Here is a 6,880-nt window from a genome sequence, read left to right as displayed (position 1 = left end):
TGGTATAAGTTCCCGATGATTTGAAATCATCACTTTTACTCATTTCTAGGGATTTTCTCCAGGCATCCAGCAATGATTCCATTATGTCCATGTTGTTGACAGGTCTCCCTTACTTACTGACCAAAACCTCCCTTACTTTCTGAAGACTTTGCATTATTTCTTGCTTTTTTCCTTCAGTAATTGGCATCTCAAACTTGAAATTGGCAGGCCGTTTTCGCTTGGTTTCTGTCATTTTCTTCACTTTTTATGACTATTATTTGACTTTCTATATTCTTTCAATGTTTACTTGCTTATCTTCTTGTAATACTATATCAAATGTTACTTGCAGTTTTGTGTGTTTTCTATTACGGACTAGGCCACTATTTTTTGTGATGTAACAGGATACAGTCATATTTCTCATTTTCAAAAGAATTAATTGATGACTGGCAAATATGGTTCAAAGTTTGCTCCTCATGATGAAACTGATATTAGAATTGCAAAATCTTGCGTTTGAAATTATGTGTATTTATGCAATTAAATATTTATAATCTGAATTTACCCTTTGTCTATTATCAAATTGAATAGACCAGTTACAATGTAACATGTAAAGCTGAAATATTTTCACAGTGGGGAGGCACTCCCTGCATCCCGCCAAATGTCAGTAAATATACAAGTCAGCACACCTCCCATGATGGACCCTCAGGGGTCAAAGGATTTGATGCAAGAAAACCCCCAGATATTCCCAGATAGCACAAAACATTTTCAAAACATTTTATTGGTGTTGTAAAAAGGTTTTTTCGAAACATTTCAGACTAAACATTTTAAAAATGTTTTTAAAACATTTCCTCTTCTCATTATAACATTTTAAAAACATTTTTAAAATGTTTTCAAGAAGCTTATGATTAAATCCTTTTGGAACATTTTTCTAAAATATTATTAAAACGTTTTAAAAATGTTTCAAAAGGTTTGTTAAGCTTTCAAATATCAAAGATTTTTATATTTCCTTTTAAAAACGTTCTAAAAACATAAAATGAAACATTCCTTTTCCATAAATCTGAAACATTGCATGAATACGTTTCTAGAACATTTGGAAGGAACGTTGTCAAAATGTTTTCGAAACATTCTTAATTCATTTAAGGGTATTTATAGCTTCCAAATATTAAAGATCTTATAAAACGTTTTAAAAACGTTCTTAGAACATGAAATGAAACATTCTTTTTGTGTAAGTCGGAAACATTGCATACACGTTTCTGAAACATTTGTAAGGAACATTTTAAAAATATTTTTAAAACATTCTTAATATCGCTGTTAGTTAAAAACATTCAATTAAGGATATTTTTAGGGATAAGCAGTGAAAATGTTTATTTAAAACATCAACTAAAATAATTATTTTCACTACAATTGAAAAATTTTAATTATAGTTTTTGTAACATTTTTTGGAAACATTTTCAAAATGTTTTTGAATCATTCATGTAATTGCGGCACAATTTAATTCATTTAGTAACTTTAAGAGTATGTTGTGAGAATTATCTAAGAACATTAATTTAATGTGTTTTCTTTTTTTAAAGACTTAATTTTTCATTGCCGCTGTTATTTTCAAAATGTTCTTAAAACATTCAAATATTAATGTATGATTGCGATTTTCCTAAAATTTAGTTTATGAAGAAAAAAAAGAATATATAGAAAGAACAGTGTTAAAATGAGGAATTGTAGAATTTTTTTAATTGAAAGATTTTTTCCGGTATTTTATAATGATTTCTAGTTTTGGCTTATTGACTAAACAGACATAATTTATATAAAGTCCTTTGATTAAACAAATCAAAAAATCAATAAATGAAAGGATATGCAAGCAAAAAAAAAATATATAAATAAATGTATAAAATCATAAGCATTAAATAAAACTCTTAAATGTCTTTTTAAAAAAAATGTTCTTCATCAAATCTGTGATCCACTCCCAGAATTTTACTCTGAGGCATTACATAGGGATTGGCACACTGGTCAGTTTCAGTGTCATGAAAACCTATTATGCAATTCTCCTGCTGGGCAGCGCGTTACAGAGTATAGTGGTTTGCTGCTTATCTAGGCCAAATTTTGAATTCTGTTCAACAAGAATGAAGATGTGCGCGCTTACTCCGTACTGATTTGAATGAGAAGACTTCGCACCATATAAACCACAATAATAACCTCGGGATTTATTAACTTTGAATGGTAAGAATTATTCCTTTATTAAAGACTTTAAAAGATCATTTAAAAACGACTTTTATACTACCAGTGCATGATCAATAACTTTGTACAAATGTATGTAGCAATGACAAAGCGTTAAGATTATATAAATATTTGATTTGAATATTTCATTCTTAAGGCAATACAATTATATCCTTAATTCAAGTATTTGTTGTCTTTGTGAAATGTTAATCATCAAACAATATGTTGATTTAAAAATGAAATGTCTTTACAGCATGGTGTTGGTTGCATCATCCGTATTTTCAAATTCCCACATTCAAAAGACCCGCCTTTGGTGAAGGCAAAGGTGTACGTAAATACTATTACTCCTCAATAATATTGTCATAGTAATTATTTTTCTGCTTTTTTCAATGCAAATGAGGAAAGAACTTAAATTTGATATAATTATTTAAAATATTTTTTGTATATTTTCGTTGATCATCTTAAGATACATTAGATGTAGAACGCTGATGATACAAACACAATTTTCCTTATCTTTACAGGTTGTGCTATTCTTTCCGAGGTGCAGATTCCTTATCAGCCTTTTCAGTGTATGTGATTCTAACTAAGTTTTATAGATCCGCCACTCTGTTCGACCGATAGAGTGAACATAGGATTTCTGTGATACTGTTCTTTTAAAATTCAGTGAATGGATTAGACGCCGTTTTCAACCTTTAACAACCCGGTGACTTGAAAGAAAATAAATTAAAACTTGTACCGAGAATGGAATTTAAATGTGATTAACATATTGAATATGGGTTTGTATTAAAGGTTCAAAAATTAAATATAATTTGTGTTTATTTCTTTTAAATATAAATATATCATTATTTAATGAGAAAAAGTAAAAATTCAGGAAAAATACTTTTGTAACCTCGACTTTAATGTTTTGAAAACGTTTTAAAAACCGAACAATTTAATCGTGAATAAGACATTTTTGAAAATGTTTTTGTTACATTTAAAAACAATGTTATTATAACAATTGTTGAAATATTTTGTAAAATGTTTTAAAAACATTTAAAAAACCATACAAAATCACGTGATTAAAACATTGTTGAAAAATGTTTTTGTAACATTTTAAGAAAATGTTCCGGAAACATTTGCTGAAATATTTCACTAAAATGTTTTAAAAACGTTTAAAAAACCATATAAATTCACGTGATTAAAACATTTTTGAAAATGTTTTTGCAACATTTTAAGAAAATGTTCTGACAACATTTTGCTGAAATATTTCACTAAAATGTTTTAAAAACGTTTAAAAAACCATACAAAATCACGTGATTAAAACATTTTTAAAAATGTTTTCGCAACATTTTGAAAATGTTTTTAAAACATTTTAAAAATGTTTTTGTGTTAGCTTGGTTATTATTGTATTTAATAGATTGTCATTGTATATATTTTATAACAATTTTGATGCCAAAAAAAAAAAAAATAAAGTTTTAAATTTTACAAAAGTGACCAAATAGACAACAACATGTTTATAAACCTCTTTTGGTGCCCCATGCCCTAAAATTTTCCCTCCAATTCCAGCTATCGTTCTTATAGCAAAATGGAGGAAAATGAGGACACAAATGTTATTTCTTTGAGAGTGAATCCTGAGCAAAGGGAAACAATTATTCAGTTTATTAATTTTAATGAATGGGGATTAGATGAAATGTTATGCGAAGGGGATACTAGGCCTATTGAAAATCAAAACACCAGTAATGAAGACTTTGAGAGGACATTCCGTATCCCACAGAATGAAAACTGTGATGAATGTCAACAGTGTTTTTGCAAAACCTGCATAACAGATGAGAAAAACACACAGATGTGTTGGCCTTCTGAAGCAGTGTTACCGGACAGAAGAAACAGCTCCTTCCGGAAGCAAAAGTATAAGTATTTTTGGACAATGCTCTTTCACAGAGGTGTTTTTCATGATGCCCGATACAAAGAAAGGAAACTTATCGCGCTGCAGTCAGACCCTCGATTGAAAAATGTTGCAAGCCATCGTAGGGACATTCTACCAGAATGTGTTGTTGATCTTGTCAAATTTTGGTAATTTTTGTTTTTGTGAGAATTACATTTGTTTGCAGCTTCATATACTCTACAAGTCTTATCTGTTGAATGGAGTGCTTATGTGCTAATTACTTGTACTCTGCGCTGTGAACAGCGGTCAGTTGATAACAGCCTGAAACAGCAGGATGTACTTTTATCTGTTCTTGTTTACATACAGTGTGTTCTTTATCTCTTCATCAAATAATAGGAATTAATGGACTTTTCTTTCTCTTTGCTGAGGTAAGAGAATTAGGCATAATCATATAAAAAGAAGCCATTTTGAATGCGTCCATAGAGATTAGAGCTTCCGGTGTAAATACAAACAGAGCTTTGCTAGCCGTCAATCAAAACAGGCAGATTTTGAAAATCAGTGTCACTTCAGAATTTCAATTGATAAATTCACCTGTTTTAGAAACATTTGAAATATATTCTATGCATTTTCTTTCGCAGAATAGTAAACTTTATTTACATAACAACTATCTCAAAATGATAATTGGTGCTATAAGTATGAATTCAAAACAATATCCCCTGAAGCAAAGAGTGGCAAGAAAATTGAAATTTCCACCATTTTCCTGATTGGCTGCTATTTATACCTCAGAACCGGGCTTTAACTCTTGTGAAATATAACAAAGACAGTAGAAATTCTAGTGGGCAAATCAGACACTTCGATTAATATTTGCAAATAAAGGACTGAAGATTGAATCCTTAAATCTTTTAAAGAGAGAAAAACCTCTGCAGTTAAAAGTCATAAAATTGTGCACGTATTATTCATTTTTCAAAAATGAAAATATATTATGATTAATAATCCTGATATACATGTTATATAATGTTTGGACTCGTAGAGCAGGTGTAATTATATATATGAGGGTTTGTGCTTGTAAGAGATTGAGGGTGAAGGAGGGTTGGAGAGGAGAGAGAGAGAGAGAGAGAGAGAGAGAGAGAGAGAGTGTGTGAGGGTGTAAAGAAGGGTGAGGGTGTGTGTGTGTTAGAAAAATACCTTTCAAATGCGGAATGCCGCTATTCTCTCCCAAGAACTCAAGTAAAGCCAAGTAAAAAACGTGACAATCATTTTCCTTTTCAGGCGAGAATGTTGAATCCCTTAAAAATAATCATTCAAAAAGTATTTTCTTTATATCTCCTAAACATAAGAGTAAGAAAAGGTGCATTTTTAATCGTTGTATTTTTTACAGTCACTACATAAAATTATTTCTAAACAGGGATCTTTGGGAACACGCTAGCAATATAAAACTAAATATAGGAAACAGAAAATTTCAGATCTAAAGTTTTGTTACGGTTCCGTAATTATTCCCGTTACTATGAGTAACATTTTCTGTGGAAATATATAGTACAAGTTAAACAAAAACTCCCTGTAACATAAACTGGTCCATAAAATGACAAATTCATGTTTAATTTATTGTATGTTTAATTTCATCAACAACATTGTATTTACCAAGTGTAAAATTGGGACGAGGTCGGTAATATTAGTGACGCCCGAATTTCCTCGACATCTTACATTCCCAAGTCACGCTTTAACTGTTTATGATTGTTTTATTTGTGCTTACGAAATCCATCAGCGATAAGTATTATGAATGTTTCCCTCGGTGATTATCCGCGCCCTAGGGTGCGTGTTTCCTTTCGTCGGTTCGATCGGCATGGCAGCATATCAACTAACAAGCATGGCGGGTATTTTCACTTTGTCGTGACGTCACGACAATCGAGCCCGATGCCAATATAAGCCAGCGCAAATCGACTGACAGTCAGAATAGGTTTAGAATAGGTTAGAGTAGGTTAGATCATCGCATCGCCAGCATGGCTGGGAGCGATATCGATGGGTAATTACTGTAACATAATTAATTACTAATTTTTGGGAGCTGATGAATTTTGTATCATATTTTATTATTACTTTTTACTATTTATATTGAATTAGTTCTGTGGGAGAAAATTAGTGGGAGGTAAAATAACTCTCCCATAACTATACCTGACTAGAATATAATTGTTTGGCAAAGAACAATATTTTGGGAAAAGATAAATACTTTTATGCTTTTGTAAATTTATATAAACAATCCCTTAAAACAGAATTCTCCCATGTAAAAATATTTTATTCCCATTCTGGGAGAGAAACAATATTTCAACGGGAGTGAGAAATAATTATTCAAAGAGATTGTGCAAATTAAATACAACAAGCAATAATAAATTTTTGAAAACTTTAATCCTGACTCATAGTTCTTTTGTCCAATATACAGAATTGGGAGACCCACAAGTTGTCTCAAGGGAGAAAACCCCTGAACGGCAACAGTTTCATAACCTTTTCTCAACAAAAACAGTCGCCCCTGTGGAGCAGTGGTTAGAGAGGCTGCTCTAGAGTCGCGAAGTAAGGAGTCAATTCTTACGTCGAGGGTTCGAATCCCACTGCGGGACGTGGAGACCGGTCCTTCGGATGAGACCGTGTAAACCGAGGTCCTTTGTCGCAGTACGCGGGTATGTTAAGAAAGCATATGTCATTTTCGGAAAATTTAGACTTTTTAAAGAAAATTAAGTTTGATAATTAACCCAACCAGCCTAGCAATTAAAAACTTTTATTATCTATTGTGTAAAGATAAAAGAGTGCCTAACGCTGCAACGAGCAGAGCAATACAATCACGGTATC

General features: G+C 31.4%; 1 long non-coding RNA gene across 1 annotated transcript; it reads left to right on the top strand.

Annotated features, from left to right (window-relative positions):
* Window positions 1-2,093: 2,093 nt before the first annotated feature.
* LOC134255605 (uncharacterized) lies at window positions 2,094-2,966 on the top strand. Its single transcript, XR_009989589.1, has 3 exons — window positions 2,094-2,187; window positions 2,438-2,511; window positions 2,706-2,966. It is a non-coding gene; the product is annotated as an uncharacterized LOC134255605 (long non-coding RNA).
* Window positions 2,967-6,880: the final 3,914 nt, after the last annotated feature.

This window comes from Saccostrea cucullata, unplaced genomic scaffold, assembly GCF_032062105.1.
Source record: "Saccostrea cucullata isolate Sc308-1 unplaced genomic scaffold, CSIRO_AGI_Scuc_v1 ctg6651, whole genome shotgun sequence".
NCBI classification, from domain to species: domain Eukaryota; kingdom Metazoa; phylum Mollusca; class Bivalvia; order Ostreida; family Ostreidae; genus Saccostrea; species Saccostrea cuccullata.
This window is presented reverse-complemented; position numbering and strand designations above follow the sequence as displayed.